Raw genomic sequence first — 18,433 nt, 5'->3', positions numbered from 1 at the left:
GAAGCCGCCAGAACACTTCGAGGGAGAGCGGCCGTGGGGCCAGCGGAGCGCGCAGAGCGTCCCCGGCTGGCTGAGGGCTTCCCGAGCCCCGGCACGGCATCAGCTCCGCTGACAGCACCGTGCTCCTCCCACAGCCCGACGGCACCCGAGCACCACTGGAGATCGTGCTGCTGGACAAGGTGTCCGCTGGCTTCCCTGGCATCGTCCAGCTCCACGAGTGGCTGGAGCTCCCCAACAACGTGGTGATGGTGCTGGAGCGCCCGGAGCGGTCTCAGGACCTCCTTCACTTCATTTGGGCACGGGGCTTCCTGTGCGAGGAGGTGGCGCGGCACCTGTTCCGCCAGGTGCTGGAGGCCGTGCGGCACTGCACCAGCTGCGGGGTCCTGCACCGGGACATCAAACCGGAGAACATCCTGGTTGACCTGGCAACCGGGCAGGCCAAACTCATCGACTTTGGCTGTGGCACCTACCTGCAAGCCGCAGCCTACACCAGCTTTGCAGGTGAGCCCACGCAGGGGGAGGCTCCTGGTAGCGGCATCTCACAGCCCAACATCTCACGGCCCAACATCTCACAGCCCAAAGCCAGCTGTGGCAGGGGGGATTCTCCCTTTTGCTGCCAGTCATGGCAGCCGGAGTCTTCAGCTGAGCTGCTTTTGAGCGGCGCTGGCTGAAGGGCTATTTTCCAGCCTTGCTGGCAGCCTTTCGCCAGCCACTCTGCCCAGGACTGGCGCTGGGGCTGGGGCAGCCAGCGTCACAGAAACACCTGTGGGTGGGAGTAGCAGAGAGGGGGGCCCAGAACCTGTGCTCCAGCCCGTTTGGTGTGCAGGCGAGACAGGGCTCGGACTGCTCTGCTGCCCGTGCTTGCCTTGGCTTAAGAATGGTTTCTGGGGCAGTGCAGGCAGGGAGGATGAAAGCGTGGTTTTTCCCCAGCACCAAGTGGGTTTTTCCTTTGCATGGAATGCTCGGGCCTTGCCAGGGCTTCCGCTGCCCTCTTGCGACACCAGCGGCTTCTTTTCCAACCCCCAGTTTGTACGCAAGTCCCAGGTGCTGGCAAGAGGGCAGCGGGTCACGCCGCGTGCCGCTGCTGCGGCCCCCGCATGCCCAGGGATGCTGGGGCGAGGCTCTGGGAGCAGGCAGCGTCCCCCTGAAGAACTCCACCTCTATTCCATAGGAACACCGTCCTACAGCCCCCCGGAATGGACCCTGTTAGGCTGGTACCACGGCGAGGCAGCGACCGTCTGGTCCCTGGGCATCGTGCTGCACCAGATGGTCTGCGGGGAGCACCCTTTCAGGAGGGGCTGGCACAGCACCTGGGGCCGGCTCTCGCTCCCACGACGGCTCTCTCCAGGTGGATCCTCGTCTCTGCAGCACGGGGGGAATAGCAGTGCTGGGAGACAGCAGCGGGCTCAGGAGCATCCCGCACTGGCAGCTGCTGAGCAGGTGGCAATGTCCTGCTCTCCTGCTCTCCAAAAGAAAGAATTGATGGCAAAGTTTAGGCACAGCCCTGAGCACACGCAGCACGGCCTGGCCATGGCAAGAGTGGGGCAAAGCGGACAGGAGCCTTCTGCAACTGACTGGCGCTTTCTGCTTTCTCTCCGCAGAGTGCCAGGATCTCATCCGACGGTGTTTAACCGTGCTCTCCTCGGAAAGGCCCTCATTAGAAGACCTGTCCTGTGATCCTTGGATGCAGGATATTCACATGCCATAGGAGAAGGGAGAGAGCCACGTGCACGCTTTGACCCAGGGAGCCGGTAAGTTCCAGCTGCACACGCGCCTTGGCAGGAAGCAGCAAAGAAAGGCAGAGATTTTGTCCTGCCTGAATCGCTGCGCAGGGCTCCTCAGCTGGGCACGCGCAGCCCTGCTGCTGGAGCTGAGCTGCTCTTCCCAGCACTGGTGGCCCCCATGCCAGCTGCTTTTGCTTGTTCTGCTTCAGCGACAGCCGGGGCCCTGGGCAGAGCACTGACAGCCTGCTCCAGCCCCAGGGAAGAAGGAGCCCCTGGGGAAGCTGTGGCAGGTGCGGCTGCTGCTGCTGGAGACATGGAGGGTGACATCAAGGATGACAAGCTCTTCCTCCACCTGGCAAGCTGAAGATGATGGACTTCAATTGTGGCACCTTCTCCAAAGCCAGGCTCCACAGCGAATTTGCAGATGAGTCCACACGCAGGGGGATGCTCCCAGATTTGTGCATTGCACAGCCTGGCCGGGAAGCAAAGGTTTCCCCCTTTGCTGGGGCGGATGCAACCAATTCTTCAGTCGGCTGCCAAGCTGCTTTTTGGCAGGGCTGGGGGGATGGGCTGGGCTGGTTTTGAACTGGGAGTCTGCTCCTGGCCCTGCCAACAGCCCCCAGCACCCACCGTGGCCCGCGCTGGGGCTGGGGCTGGGGCAGCCAGCCCGACACAAACAAAGCCCCATGGTGGGAGCAGAGGTTGGACACCAGAAGCTGTGCATGGGCTGCTTTGCTCTGCAGGCAAGGAAGGGCTTGGGCTGCTCCAGTGCCCTTGTTTGCTTTGGGCTCAGCATGACTTTTGGGGGCAGTGCAGGGGGAAGGCAGAAAGCGTGGGCTGCCCTGGCCCGTGGGTGGGGTTTTCCCTCGCATGGCAGGCTTGGACCTTCCTCAAGGCCCAGCAGGGAGAAGATTTTTTACCTTTTTCCTTGTTTTCCCTTTTTGTCTGTAATCTCTTTTCATTGATTTATGGTTTGTTTTTCCAAAGGAAGCATTCTAGGTGCTGTCTGGTCCGGATGGCAAAGTGCTTGGGAGCAGCTGTGGCATGGATGGGACATGCCCTTGGAGAAGGGCTGAGGACACCGTTTGGGAGCAGCTTTTCTTCTGGCGGCGGGAGGCGTGAGGTGGGTGCCCGTCCTCTTGGCACGGCTGGGATAAGGGCTTTTGGGAGACGGCAGCGAGCACAGCGGCATCCTGCTCTGGGCAGCTGCTGAGGAGGTGGCTGTGCCACGGCCGGCTGCAGGCTGGGCACGTGTCCTGCCCTCCTGCTCTCCTGCCAGAGGCAGCAATGCTGGGCAGCTTTGGGCAGCGCCCTGAGCGCGGCCAGCACGGCCTGGGCACCGCGGGCGGCTGGGACAAGGGGGACGGGAGCCTTCAGCTGACGGGTGCTTTCTGCTTTCTCTCCTTGCAGCCGGGCTCTGTGGATGCTGAGGCTGCTCTGGGCTCCACCAAGGCTCTGCTGCGGCTCAGCCCCGGGGCCACGAGAAGCCAAAGAAGAAACGCCGTGACCTGCAGCAGAGACGTGCTTGAGTAGCTCGGCAGTGCAGCTCAAGTTTGCAGAGTGTGCACCTCCGGGGGAAAATATGACACCCCCCCAATAACAAACTTGTTCAGTAACTTCTGAAATGAAATCAGTCTGGGATGACCCCCAATGCCATTTTTCAGCTTGCTCAAGCTGAAGCCCAGCCCTTCTCTGAACAGTTCTCTCCCCCACCTGCCTTTTGCTCCACAAGTGCTCCCTCTTTCCCCCAGTGAGTTCCCAGCTCACCGCAGTCCCCATTGCACTGTAGCCTTCCTTGATGGCCCTGGCCATGAGGAAGAATGAGCCCCAGGTTTAGGGACTCGTGTTGTCACTGGCTGAAGAACAGCAATGTCTCAAAGGTCTGGTGAGATTTGGGGGTCATTCAGAGCTGCTCTCCAGGCCTCAGCTCTGCTCACTGCTGGCTTCCCACTTCCTTTTCCTCATTCTTCACAAAGCAGGATGAGCTCTGTGAATGCCCTTGACCCTCGCCACCCTTCCCAGCCCAGCCACCCAGCCCAGTTAGGCTTAAGCTGGAGCTTCTCTGTCTCCTCTGGCACCCCAGTGCAGTCCCCTCTGTGGGGAGCAGCAGCCCCAGAGCACAGCACACAACAGTGCAGGCCACAGCCGGAGCAGCTCCCTGCAGCCATGGCTTGGCTCTTTGTGGCAACCAAATGCTCCCTGTTTGCAGCTGTCCCTGGAGGATGGCCCCAGGGCAGAGCCCAGCCGGGCTCCCAGTGCATCCCCTGGAGCCTGGGGCAGACAGCGCTCGCAGAGCTGAGGTTCATGGTGAGCACCCAGAGCTGTGGCTCGCAGTCGGTGTTTGCAAGCGTTGTGATCTCATCTCCTGCAACCTGTGGGGAAAACGAGCTGTGCGGCCAGGCCAGCACCGCCCCTCTTGGCAGGGACGAGGCTGAAGGCCTTTCCTGTTACCGAGGAGGCGGCATTAAGCCTTAGCAGGGCCTGGCAGCTGTGGAGCCGGATCTCGCCCGCTGTCCGGGACTCGCTGCCCACCAACCGCCCCCACCCGCCGCGCTCCCTTCTTCAGGGACAGAAGGCTCTGGCTGTACCAGGCTTTCCATCACGTCTGTGTACCCATAGCTGTGGAACGCACATGGAGAGGGAAAGTGTCAGTCACGGTGCTTGCACACTCCTTCCTTTCCATACAGGACACATTCCTGCGCACCCCCTGTCAGGGTCTATTCAAAGGAGAGGCATGGATAGAGATTTCCCACAGAGCTCTGACTCTGGCGGAACTCACCTTGTCAGCCAGCAGCCAGGGCATTTTTTTCCCAGCTCTGTGTCAGTCGGTGCCCAAGAGCTGAAGGGAGCAGCATTTAGAAGCAGTTTCCAGATTTCTAGGCAGGCAGTGGAGCTGACAAGCATCCGTGCAACTCTCCGTGTTCATCAGGAGGGGCTGCTGCTTCTTTGGGAATACGGCACAATGGAGACACGAGACTTGGAAAAATCCCAGCTCTCTGTGGATTTGCGCAGGAGGAGGAGCAGCAGAAACACTTTGTGTCTGCTTGTGGGGACACAAGGTCCAAGGAGCGGGGCTGGCAGAGGGTGACCTGGGCCGCTGGCAGCTCAAGTCCCGTGTGTTGGGTCTGCCTGAGGGAAAGTTCATGGGCCTTCCAGGGCTGTGCTTTGCATTGGTAGCTGGACGGGTGCTGATAATAGAGCGGTGTTCTGGCTACTGCCCAGCAGCGCTGTCCCTCTGCCATTCCTTCCCCCATCAGAGGGGATGGGAGTGGGCAGGATCCTGGCAGGGGACACAGCCAGACCAGCGGACCCAAATCAGCCAAGGGGATGTTCCAACCATATGACTCCAGCTCAGATGTATAAAGCAAAGGGAGAGAGGAGGAAGGGCACCTTTTCCCCCAGAAGCTGAAGTTTCCCTGAGGGTTCCAGTTCCAAACTGTTGACCCTTTTTGGAGGCATAAGATTGTCACCTCATAGTCTTCCAGTCACCCTCGAGTTGTAGAATTTTAGAGCAGTCAAATCAATCAAGTTCACATTTTCTAGATATTGCTGTGTCATTTTCTTGATATCCACGTGAGAGGGGACACAGTGATGGATGGGTTTGCATGGGAGCTCCAGAGCCCCGGAATGGAGAGCCTGAGTGTCCCAGCAGGATTTGCAGGAGTGTGGGGCAGCTGGAAAGAAGATCGTGGGCAATATTCTCCTGCCTCCATCTTCCAAGGCAACTTTGATTCAGTCCCTGTCTGCACCATGCCATGGGGCCTCCAGAGGCCCAGGGAGGTGTCTGGGTGGCCCCAGAAGGCACTTGCAGAACCCTGGGGCACCAGGGAAGGGGTAGGAGCATCCCTGTGGTGCTGGGAGAGACACGCAGAGGGGGCCACCCCTGGTGCCCAGGCAAGAGCTGCATTCAGGCAGCCAAATTCATGCAGGGTCTGCCCGGGCGCTGCCAAGGACCTGTCCAGTGAGCTCCTGTCCTCTTTCACCTCTTTGTATTTTCTCTGTATTTCTTTGTATTTATCCTTATTATTATCTTTGTATTTGTTGACCCTCAAAATGCCATTAGAAATCATTTTCCCTCAAAATAAATACTGACTTATTTTAGTGTGCTGCTTTGGACAAATTTGCAGGAAAATATCCTCTGACAGAAGGCAGGTTACAACCAGCCCTCTCCCACCAGGTCTGGGAAAAAAATATTTTCCTCTGAGGAAAGTGAAAGAGAACCTATTTATTTAACAAACACACAGGAAAAGGATAATAATGCTGAATACTAAAACCTCTCGCTGTGGAGAGAAACCTGGGAAGATTTCAGAGTCCTTCTGTAGGTGTGCTCTCTCTCCTCCTCCTTGGAGCTGGGTTGGTGTCCTCCAGGGCCTCGGTGGAAAATTCTCCCGGTGTGTTCTGATGTTGAAACAGTCCAGAAGTGAAGAAGGGAAAAAGCCCAAGTCCCAGGAAAACAAACTTCAACTCTCCATCTCCCTCTGGAGAAAAGGAGCCGAAAGCGGACTGGAAAGCAAGCAGGGCGCTCCCTCCGCTCTTCTCGCTGCTGCAGCAGAACACAGAGGCGTGTGTGTCTGTGTCCTTGAACAACTGCTTTGAAAAGTTTGCTCGGTTTTTTCTCTCTCCCCCGTCGGGCTCAGTTTAAAGGCACAGAAAGGCACAGGATTGATTTCTGGGCAGAGAGCAGCGATAGGGGATACACATCATAAACTCACCCCCAGACAGGAATGTACAGAGTTGGAGAGCTCTACAGTCCTGTGTCTTTAGTTCCAAGGGTATGGAAGTGTCGATGGGTCCTTTGGTAATCGCACAGTTCTGTATCGGTTCCCGCCATGTGGAGCCATTTTTATACAGAAGTCAGTGTATTCACACAGCACAGATTGTTGTGTTTTCCTGTGTATCAATTTCTGTGTAAACCTGCATCCCGTTGTACAGTTTTATCGATGTATGAATTTCTGTGTAAAGCTGCGTGGCCTTGTAGAGTTTGGTTCAGGCTCTGTGGGTGTTGAGAGAGTTCGATGGATGTTTGGCTTTCTCTCCAGATGTGTATCTGTACAGGTATCACCGTGTGACCCATCAGACATTTAACTGTGTGAACCAAAAGGGATCTTTGTATCTTTCCATATGGAGAGCAGAGATGGAACAATCTGCAGGAAGCTTGTAACAGAATGTTGGGGTTTTGGGAGTTCTCCTGGGGTTTTCTTCTGTTAAAGGAATTTTCCCCATCCATGTTGCCACGGGGACAAATTACTGGGTGCTTAAGAAAAACAGAAAACCTGGCCATAGGGGTGGGGTGCATCTTGCTACTCTTTTTTTCACCTGGCTGTGTGGGCAGTCAGTCCCTGGCGTTTTGGATGACGGAGAGAGAGGCTGCTTCTTCGGCTGCTTTCCTTCTACCGGAGAGACCCCGGGATTCCCAAGCCCGCCTTCCCTGCCCCGCTGGGAGCCAGGCTGCGGCCGCCCTGCCGCTGCCATTGCTTCAAGCCTTCGCTGCTCTGTAGCCCGGCTCTCCCTGCCTGCCGAGACCTCCGGGGGTTCCCACCGCAGCTCCGGAACTTTGATACATCTTGTCTGCCATGCAGGATTTGTGCTCATCCCTGCTGTTCCAGCCTGCCGTCCCAGCCTGCCATTCCAGCCTGCTGTTCCCGAGGGTCCGGCTGGACATCGGGATCGGCTGCCCAGGGGGTTTTTGAAATCTTTGTTCCATCCCTTCCCGGGATCCCAGGCCGTCAGTGCCGCGTGCTCCCCGAGCTCGCTCCGGAGCGCCCCCTGCAGCCCAGGGGGAACCATCGCACCTGCCCTGCTCACCAGGAGCCGCCAGCGCCACTGCTGGCTGAGAGCAGAACTGCACCCAAGGGGAAACGGCCTGACAGCCAAGAAGGCTGGGACTGGGTTTGTGATTGTTTGCTGTTACTGCCATAGCTATTGCTGTTTGTTTGACTGGTTATACACATATAGATATATATTAGTAAAGAACTGTTATTCCTGTTCCTCATATCTTTGCCTATAAAGCTCCTTAATTTCAAAATTATAATAATTCAGAGGGAAGGGGGTTGCAATTTTTTTTCCTTCCATTTCAGGAGAGACTCCTGCCTTCCTTGGCAGACACCTGTCTTTCAAACCAAGACACTGGGAGCAACTGGGACCACAGTGGGGGCAAATGCTATCATACAGGGAGTGACTGGGTTCATACTGGAAGTGACTGGAGCCACATTGGACTCTTACTGAGAGTGAAAGCAACCATACTGGGTGTGACTGGGAGCCACTGGGACTACGCTGTGTGTGAGAAATGAGACAACTCTTAGTTAAAAATTAAAATAATTTATTAAAAATGGAAAAATTGAAAAATTACAAAAATTAGCAAAATATAAAAATTTGGGATCCTATGGCTCGATAGATGGTATGCCCCAGGAGCGCAGGGATTTTAGATCTTCTGGCTGAAACAGCACTAGAGCTCAGGTAGAGAAAAAGGACTTACAGTGCTAGGCTGGCTTTTGGCTGGTCCAAAAGCAAAAAAATATTTCTAAAGGCTCCTTAATAGGAGTAGGCTTTCCCACCACTATTTTTTTGTTTGTTTGTTTGTTTTAATAAATTGCATGCACTAATTCCCATCCATTTGCTGCAAATGATCCCCCAGGAAAGCTTCCACAAAGGGCCCCATAGCTGTGGCGGTTCTCTTCTAAAGCAGCCCAGGAACAGCTCCTGGGTTCAGGAGCAAAGCCTAAGCGGTTAGGAGCTTGCACTTCATTGCCAAGGGAATTGCTCTCTTGGCACACCGTCAAGGGTCACAGCAGAGAGCCAAGGCCTCTAATGGCAGGATTTGGAGCAAGAAAGTGCTTTCCCTCACTCCTGGGCAAGTTTTAGAAGTACTTGTGAGGCTCCCTGCCAGCCTGCAATTTGCAGGTTGTCTCGGCTGAAGCAGCAAGCTGAGGAAATGACAGTGTCCAATGCCACGCGCTCTCCCGTGGAGGGAACGCAACCCCTGCAGGTTACGTTGCAAATACTCTCCAGCCGCCAGCGAGTGCAGACACCCCCTTTTTAGCTGATGCTGTTGGCAGGAGCTTTAGCAAAGGAGCGGCACCTTAATGGCACTTTTGCTCCCAAATCTGCTTCATCACTACAAACGAGCATCAAGAGCAAAGTGAAGCAAAAGCCGTGTGATGGCTACCCCCAGGATAAACCTTTACTTACGAGTCAGGTGGGTCAGGAAGTAGCCGGAATACGCCACAGAAAAAACCGTGCAAACCGCGGCACAGACTTGCCCGATCATTCTAGCAGTGCTGTGCGGGTTTGCACACTGAATGCCACCCGGGGGAAAAACCAAGACTCCTCTCGGGGTGCAGGCCGTCTGCTGAGAACGCCTCAGTCACGAGGGTCCTCCTGCAGCGAGCGAGCCAAAGAGCTGCTCTGGACAAGGAGGCCTCGCGCGCGCCGGGACAACGTCGCGCTGACAGCACTGTGATGCGGCCCGGCTCCCTTGACGTCACAATAGCAGCCGCTCTGGCTCTGTTGGCGTAGTTACGCCCGGCAACCGAAATCTTCTGTACAGCTGACGCAAAAGAAAAGCCTGGGAAGATCTCCTCAGTCATAAAGCAGGAGAAAAAATCCTTACCGTCCATAAGCCAGTGCTCAAGGCATCCCGGGGTAACTCCGAAAATGCACCGATCCAGCAGGCCCCCAAGAAATCCAAGCAAACGTGGCTTTTCCTCCCCAAGGCTTTGACTAAAAGCAAGTGTGCTTGTTCCTGCTGGCATCTTTGTTGCTTCTGAAAGCCCTAACTGCTTTGATGACATTTAGGGGACAAAAGAAGCCAAGGAAATCAGTTTCCAGGAGTACTGCAGTGCGCAGTTGCTTCTTGAGCACGTAGGTGCATGCTGACCTTTGCTCGGACTCACTTTGGAGCCTGACCTCCCTTTCTGGCAGGGAGGTGTTGGCTTGTCTCCTGACACAAAGCTCCTCTCTTCCTGCTTGCTCTTTCTTTGGCACCTTAACGTCGGACAACATGCAGAAGAGCTGCGCGCTGATTCTCGGGCTGCCACAGTTTTGTTGTGTTGCAGCTCTGGCAGCAGCCTGCGGCTACCGCTCTGCGGTGGCCTGCAGGTGCCGAGCCCAAAGAAGGCCCGTTTCAAGCAGTCAAAAGCTGCAGCCTCACAGATGTTTGCCCAGGCTCCATGCTCCCTGTAAGATTCCTTGCAGACATTTGGATAGCCACATCCCAAAGAAAATGAGATGCAGTCATTCCCTTCTCTGTCAAAAGCTCCAGTTAAAGGCAGGAGCCAGCTTGAAAGAGGAGAGCAAGTACTGAGTGGGAGAGGGAAACGAGTGCATGCAACTCCTCTGGAAACCAACTCTGCTTGCCCATGCACGAATGACTCCGGGCTTAGCTCTCTTTTCTGGTGACTCAGCACAGACACGTCCTGTCTGCTGGGGGACAACTGCTGCAGTGTCTTTGAGGAGCTTCACACTGGGCTCTTCACACGTCGGATGCTGCGGGTGCCATTTGAAAATCGATGCAATGGCTGAAAGGCCCAGCTGCACCTTGAAATTCTGTTGCTGAAAAACTGCAGTAATTTACCAGGGTAATTCCCCCAATTTGAAAGCGTCTCGTTTTCCCCATCTCCTAGAGAGCTAACGTCAACCAGCCAGTTGTAGAGCTTACAGAAGGAAGAATGAGGCCTTAGCAGGGAAAGCCGAGCGTAGGCCCTCGGACTCCCTTGAGCAGAGCGCGTTAGTGCCCCAAAAGGACCAGAGAGGGAAGCGTTTGGGGGACGTGCCATTTCAGCCCTCCTTGGCTCTTGGATGCCACGTGACCGCCAGGAAAGGGGAACAAGCGGGGCCTGCTCCCTCCTCCTGCCCCTCCCTGAGGGGCGGCTGGCGCTGGGGGATGCCAGGGCACGGGGGGCGGGTGGGGGGGCAACATCTCCGCAGGGCGGGCGGAGCGGGAGCGGCCACGGGGCGCGTGGGGCGGGGCAGGGCCCCTCTGTGAGGGGGGAGAGCCTTGGGCCGCTGGGAAGCAGCGCAAAGCCATGAACAGGACAGCCCGTCCAGAGCGCACGGCTTCGAAGGCGCTGTCCAGCTTAGGCCCAGTGTGGCAAGGAAGGGAATCTTCCAGGGTTCTGAAGGTTTTACAGCCTTTTATTGCCAGTCCTGCTGAAACCAAGGGCTGAAACCAAGGGTCTTCCAGCTACTTCTTCATCTTCATCTTCATCTTCATCTTCATCTTCATCTTCATCATTCTGTCCTCCTGGTGACCTGTTCAGGCTGACAGCTCATGCCTGGTCCAGTTCTGCTGAGTCCCAGCTTTTTCTTTCATAGCTTAATCATCAGGATGACGATTGGTCCATTTCTAGCTCCAGGATAGTTCTCAGCTTCCCTACATCAGCAATACTCTACTCTTAGCTAAACAATGCTCCTTTAATGAAACTTTCTGGGGACTGGAGTCCTAACGAAAACCAGCTAAGCTAAGAAAATCTCAAAACCATAAACTTCCTAACTATGGAACAGCTAAATTATAAAACTCAGGGGATGGCCGAATCTTCTCTTAAATACGGTACATCCCCTCTTCACTCCTCTGGGCTGGCGGGGCACCAAGGCCTCCTCAGGCGCAAGCGTCTCCTCTCCAATCTTCCTGCACTTGCTTGGCTGAGATGATCAGAGCAGCCAGGCTGGAGGCAGGATCGCCTGAGGTCACAAATGGATGCTGCCCAAAGGAAAAACACAACCAAAAGGAACCATGACTTCCCAAGATCACGTCCAACAGGCTCAAGCAGGGCTCCTCTGCTACCAGGAAGACGCGCAAAGAGGACCGAGGGCACCATCTGCCCCTCCGCCTTCCGCTCCCGGACCTGTCTCGCCCAGGCCCACGTGGCCCACAGTCCTCTTCGGCCCTTCATGCAGGTGTCCACAGCTCGCAGGGCTTTTTGCCGCTTTGCTTTTTCTTACCTTCAGGAGTTCCTGGGCAGACCAGCGCCTGTCCTCGTCTGTCTGCAGGCAGCAGCGGAGAAAGTCGCGCAGGAGAGCCGAGTGGTGCCTGGGGTTTTGCAGTTTTGGGGCCCCGTTCCTTTCTATCAGTTCAAAAACCTACCAAAAAGGGAAGCGGACACTCTACCTGCTCCTTTCCTAGCCACAACAGCTCTCTCTGCACAGAGCCACACTTTGAAGCTGCACCTTACCCTGAGACGGGGTTCCCTCTGGTAAGGAGCTTCCCCTTCCACCATTTCCAGCCCCACGATCCCCAGTGACCAGATGTCCACTTTGGGGCCGTAGGCTTCTCCTCTCACGACTTCTGGCGCCATCCAGCTGGGAGTGCCGACGCTGGAGCTGCACTTGTCGTGCTCAGGGGTGAGCTGAGCACAGAGGCCAAAGTCAGCTGCGGAGAAAAACAAACCCTGTCAAAGCCAGCTACAACTGGCAAACCCAGCCAAAGAATTGCCCGCTCAAAGCCTGACAAGGCCACGGTGAATCTAGCTGGAAAAGCAGCAGTGCTCTGCTTCCGCGGGGCTGTAGCCAGGGAAACAAGGCATTGGCCTCTTCAAAAACGCCCTCAGGTTTGGCGCACTGGCCAAGCAGTGCTTCTGGAGAACTGGCAGTTACCCCAGAGCAGCCCCAGAGCGCATCCCGGGAACGCTGCGCCGGACCAAGGATACCCACCCAGTTTGACAGATCCGTCCGTGCTCACAAGAATGTTGCAGCTTTTGACGTCTCTGTGGATGACTCGGCGGGAATGAAGGAAATGCAGTCCTTGCAGGCACTGAGAGAGAGAGGAGAAAGGGAAGGGTGAAGGTTCAGGACCTGATTTCATCCCGCAAGAAAGGAACGGGCTGGACGAGAGTGACAGCTTTCTCAGGGAATTGGGAGCCAGGGCGCAGCATCCTAGTGCTGTCAAGAGGAAGAGCTTGCTGCTTCAACACTCTTACGCGTGTTCTATCTTTCCAAGCAAAGGCACATCTGAGCTTCCAAAAGCCCCTCCTCCCTTCGGTACGTAGCGCGTGCCCTTTGGCTGGGGGGCGGCATGGCAAAGATTTTCTTGGTAGCCTTGTGGCAGCAGAGGAGGAAGCAGCACGTTAGACCTGTTCCAGAATCCAACGCCATCTGGGCTGCAATGCTATCCTTTGAAGCTGAGGACATCTCCTTTGCCCTTAGCTTGAAATTCTGCCACCAGCGTTCAGGCTTGGAGCGGCAAGGAATGCAGGACACACAGACAGGCTCCAGGCAAACGTTGAGAGGCAAAGCTGGCAAGAGGAAACAAGTGCGACACAGCGAGCGAGCCAGCGAGCCAGCGAGCGCGAGCGCCCCAGCACAACGGCAGCACGTAAGAGTGCGAGAACGGAGCCTAGGAAGTGCGGGGACACTGGCAGGCAGTTGGCTTCAGATGTTCTTTCTTCTGCGTGTCGTGACAGCAACAGCAAAGCAAGGCCGTGAGCAAGAAATCTCTGCTGTTCTTAACCACCAGTTGACAAGGGCCAACAGGCCAGGGGAAGCACAAGCGGCATCCCTCACCTCCCGACAGACAGCGCCTATCTGTCCTTCCTCGAGGTACACTGCCCCGACTACATCATACAACGTGCCGCCGTCCATGAACTCCATCGCCAGCCAGAGCTCTCCATCGACCAGGTAGCTGAAAGAAGAAAAGCCCGGCATGGAGAGAGAGGACCTGGGCACAGCCCAGTCACCCGAGGGGCTGACCCAGCTTTCTGGAAGTGCTCTCCAAGCTGCATTTGCCAGAGGAGATTCTTGCAGACCAAGTGCAACCTCCTCCCACGCACTGGAGGAGAGAAATCCTAAACAGCTCCATTTTCTGCCAGTGACCAAAGGGGTTTGCCACTTTGGGCTTGCAGTATCCTAAAGGAACACTGACATGAGAATAGCCCCACCTGTCTAAGTAGGACACAATATTGGGGTTCCTACTGTCCCTCATGGCCACGATTTCATTGACAGCCAGCTCCTCGGACATCTCCTCTTGAAGAGCCATTTTCTTGATGGCCACCTAAAAGGACATTGAGAGACCGTTGACTTGAGAAGCCGCTCGTCGCACGAGATCCCCAGGAACACGCAGCGAGTGCTTGTGCAATGACGCAGCCCAGCTGTGCCAAAGGGCAGAGCTTAGGAGAAGGACCGAAGCCCGTCCCAAATGCCGTCTGCAGGCTGCTGAGCCTAGGCTGTGCTTCAGAGGAGCAGCCTCTGCCGCAGAGATGGAGCGGCCACCCAAAGCTCCAGCCAAGGCTCGCAGCCGCGGCGAAAGCGCTCCAGAGCTGCAAAATCTGCTGGGGGCATTGACACTTTACCTGTTGTCCTGTGCTGGCGTCGAGGGCTTTATAAACAGCTCCAAAACCCCCTAGAAAGAAAGGCTTTATAAACAGCTCCAAAACCCCTGCCGTTTCCCTAGAAAGAAAACGGCAGCAGAAAAAGCCCTTTAGTCCCTGGCGGTGAAAGCCAGCCTAGGCGGGAGATCTCCCCAGGCTGCCTGGAGCATTTGGAAAACGCCTGGCTGCAGCGCCTCCCCCGCCAATAGCACAAGAGCCCAGCAGCCCTCTGCCACGCAGGGTGTCCAGGAGAAAACTGAGGCCCAGTGTGAACACCAAGGGCTGCTACAAATCTCCAAGGCACACGCCCGATTGCTTCCGTTCCCAGCCTAAGGGGGACCCTTTGGAAAAACTGGAGAAGAACTTGGAAAACTCTGCCTTTGAGAAGTGTTATCTGCCAGCTCTCGGGTGACAAGGTGCTCTGGTAGGCCGGCAGGGGCGGGACATCTTCCAGGCCCTGCTCCTTGCTGCAAGCAAGGCAGACCTTGCCAGCACCAGGTTGTCTTTGATGATGCCTTCTGACTGCTCTGACTGAGCAGTCCTGAGAGGTGGCAGGAAGGTAAAGCCGGAGTCTGACCGTGTTCGCAGCTTGCCTGACTTCACGCTTGACGCTGCACCGGCCAAATGACCGGGCCCGTGGTTTTGCGTAAGGAGCAGGCGTCAGACTTACCCTCGTCCGAGTTCTTCAAACGCCGAGTATTTCCTCCTCGGCTCGCCCAGACTCACAATGCTCCCTGAAAGACAAAAGCAGTGCAAGGTGCTCACTTTCAAAGGGAGATGCCGCTCCCCAGACGATCCAAGATGCAGCCCCACTGTCGGGAGCTCTGTGCCCATTGCAGTCACTTGGCTTCCAGCCGCTGAGAACAGCGAGCGGGAGGGCCATCTTCTCCGCCTTTCAGCAGCTGGCCTTTCCAAGAAGGACTTCACGGCTCTCAAGCACAGCAGCTCATGTGATAAGCCAGAACGAAGGGCCTTTAGGAACTGGGCCCTCCGAGTTAAGGAAGGGCCTCCGCGGCCTCTGCAGTGGCACCTGCCGTCACCGGCAGGGCCACTTAGGAGAACAGTGTGCAGCAGTGAGAGGAGGAGCGAGAACAGTCGTAAAAAGGGCAGCCAGAGAAGAGCTGGGGCCCGAGAGCTCCCTGGGGCCCAGTCACCCGCTAGGTGCCAGCCTTCTGCTCAACAGAAACAATCTCTGCTTTTGTCTTTGGCACAGAGGGCAGCCCAGGAAAAGTCAAGCCAGTGCCAGCTGCCCTCAGAGGCAGCGGGAACACGCCGAGCGCTCTCTTGCTGCCTCAAAGCACAGCAACAGGTTCTTGGAGGGAGGCCTAAATGCCTCTGTGACACTAAAGCGAGGAGGAACTTCAGAGACCCGCAGAAAACACACCGCTCTGGCAGACCAGAAATACACCAGACGTACTCAGTCTCTTCAGGCTCTGCTCCTCTCTCATCTCCGGCTGCTGGGCTGGGCTGCTGGACGAAGTGCTGGCACGTGGGGGAGTGCTGGCTGCTGCAGAGCGCGCCGGTGAAGCGGCACGTTGGACGGCAGAGCGTGCGTCAAGAGAGAGCTGGGACAAGAAAGGATTGCCCGTCAGAAAGGCGGCTGGCACAGATGCCCTGCAGAGCACACGGCAAAAGGAAGGCTGTCAGCCACCGCCAGGCCTCTTTGGCTGGGGGGGTTTTGCATGTCCCCTTCTCAAAGGCAACGGGCAAAGCCCAAAGGCTGCTGTGATACAGCAGCACATGGCCAGGTTCATGCTACATTTTATCGATTTTCTGCAAGACCACTGCAACAAGGTATTGACGAGCTTGCAAAGATCCAGCAAGAGGTGGGAGCAGGGCCCCAGAGCCTTGTTGCTTTCCTCCTGCTGTGTTCCCCTGGGCAATGAAGTCACCCTCGAGTGGGCATGGTAGCGTCTGACCAGAAGGCCAGTCTGCTCTACGTTGTGCCTGAAGCTAATTGGTCCCTCCCAGGGGCCAGTGTCTCCTAAGTATCCTGCAAGGCTCTCAACTGAGTCTTTGGACCGTCTCTGTCCACTGACCACGGGGAGCCTGCACGGACACCGTGCACCGAGGGGCTCACTTCTACGCTGGCAACAATTGAAAGGCACAATGCTGCCTCTTGTCTGATCCCAAAGACATTCTCAGGCCCTCTCAGCGTCCCAGCAAAATGGCGCTCAAATGGGAAAGTTCAGAAGCCATTTGCCAGGGGTGCCTGGCCTGGCTGAAGCAGCACTACGTCATGGCAGGCACACAGCCCCCAGCATCTTCAGGCACGAGCGGCAAGGGCTGGCTCGTCAGAAACTTGAAGCTCGGCCCTCCACCAAAGGCAGTGCCAACCACAGGCGCCACTTACTGGCTCTGCACGTTCAGGCCGTGGATGGACACCAGCTGGAGGCTTCTTGTCATTTGGCTCCTCTTCCGCATCTTCCTCAGCAAGAGAGGGAGCCAGAGGAGCTGCTGACCCTGCTGGTGAGCCCTGCAGACAGACAGCAGTGAGAGGGACAGGGAGCAGCCAGTCCTTTAGGAGCTGCTTTCTTGTCAGCTCCGTAAGCTGCTTTCTTTTCACCCAGACTAAGGGGAAATCAGAAACTTTGATCAAAGTGGGATTCTGAGTCGTGAAATTCACCCTCTTAAGGTGGGCAAATTAGGTGGTGCTCCGTCTTGCTGTGCATTTGATCCTCCACCCTGGCTAGAATCAGCAAGACACCTTTGGCCTGCCACACTTGCCTTTCATCTCTTGAAAGGCTCTTCAATGGAAAATTAGGAAAGAGCCAGTGCTCCCTTTGCTGCTGCTGATGCCAACACCGACTTGGCCTTTCTTTCCGCCTCCCAGGCTGGCACTCTACACTCTACCACAACAGGCCAAGCTCACAGCTTGCCGCACAATTCTTACATGCCAGCAAGGTCAGAGGTTCCTTTGCCACTCACCAAAGGACGGGCTTGTCTCCATCCGCGTGTGAGGTGACCTGCAGAGAGCAAGGCAAAAGGAACCAGATGCCGTTAGAAAAGTGCCTGTGCTGGGGAGTCCCACAGGACAAGTCAGTCCCAACAGAGAGCATTTTCCTTTCCCAACATCCCTCCAGGAGCAACACAAGATTTTCCCACTGCAAGCAAGAGAACAACAAGGACACTATACTAGGCTCTCTCTACTTTTGTCGCTGAAGAAACAGAAACACGATCACAGAAATGCCAAGTGGCCTTTAAGTCAGAGCTTCTGTTCTGCCCAACAGCTCAAGCAGCTTTTTCCTCTTCTCTTTTCTGCAACCTTTCTTTTCTGGTTTTTTGTTGTTGTTGTTGTTGTTGGGTTGTTTTTAATTTGGTTTTTGTTTGTTTGTTTGTTTTTTAAATAAATTGCATGCACTAATTCCCATCCATTTGCTGCAAATGATCCCCCAGGAAAGCTTCCACAAAGGGCCCCATAGCTGTGGCGGTTCTCTTCTAAAGCAGCCCAGGAACAGCTCCTGGGTTCAGGAGCAAAGCCTAAGCGGTTAGGAGCTTGCACTTCATTGCCAAGGGAATTGCTCTCTTGGCACACTGTCAAGGGTCATAGCAGAGAGCCAAGGCCTCTAATGGCAGGATTTGGAGCAAGAAAGTGCTTTCCCTCACTCCTGGGCAAGTTTTAGAAGTACTTGTGAGGCTCCCTGCCAGCCTGCAATTTGCAGTTGTCTCGGCTGAAGCAGCAAGCTGAGGAAATGACAGTGTCCAATGCCACGCGCTCTCCCGTGGAGGGAACGCAACCCCTGCAGGTTACGTTGCAAATACTCTCCAGCCGCCAGCGAGTGCAGACACCCCCTTTTTAGCTGATGCTGTTGGCAGGAGCTTTAGCAAAGGAGCGGCACCTTAATGGCACTTTTGCTCCCAAATCTGCTTCATCACTACAAACGAGCATCAAGAGCAAAGTGAAGCAAAAGCCGTGTGATGGCTACCCCCAGGATAAACCTTTACTTACGAGTCAGGTGGGTCAGGAAGTAGCCGGAATACGCCACAGAAAAAACCGTGCAAACCGCGGCACAGACTTGCCCGATCATTCTAGCAGTGCTGTGCGGGTTTGCACACTGAATGCCACCCGGGGGAAAAACCAAGACTCCTCTCGGGGTGCAGGCCGTCTGCTGAGAACGCCTCAGTCACGAGGGTCCTCCTGCAGCGAGCGAGCCAAAGAGCTGCTCTGGACAAGGAGGCCTCGCGCGCGCCGGGACAACGTCGCGCTGACAGCACTGTGATGCGGCCCGGCTCCCTTGACGTCACAATAGCAGCCGCTCTGGCTCTGTTGGCGTAGTTACGCCCGGCAACCGAAATCTTCTGTACAGCTGACGCAAAAGAAAAGCCTGGGAAGATCTCCTCAGTCATAAAGCAGGAGAAAAAATCCTTACCGTCCATAAGCCAGTGCTCAAGGCATCCCGGGGTAACTCC

At 55.8% G+C, this 18,433-nt stretch overlaps 1 pseudogene; it reads right to left on the bottom strand.

Moving 5' to 3' along the window:
* Positions 1-11,319: 11,319 nt before the first annotated feature.
* Positions 11,320-18,051, bottom strand: LOC138100918 (serine/threonine-protein kinase PAK 3-like; annotated as a pseudogene).
* Between the last annotated feature and the right edge of the window lie 382 nt (positions 18,052-18,433).

The sequence above is a fragment of the Aphelocoma coerulescens genome, unplaced genomic scaffold (assembly GCF_041296385.1).
Source record: "Aphelocoma coerulescens isolate FSJ_1873_10779 unplaced genomic scaffold, UR_Acoe_1.0 HiC_scaffold_164, whole genome shotgun sequence".
NCBI classification, from domain to species: Eukaryota; Metazoa; Chordata; class Aves; order Passeriformes; family Corvidae; genus Aphelocoma; species Aphelocoma coerulescens.
This window is presented reverse-complemented; position numbering and strand designations above follow the sequence as displayed.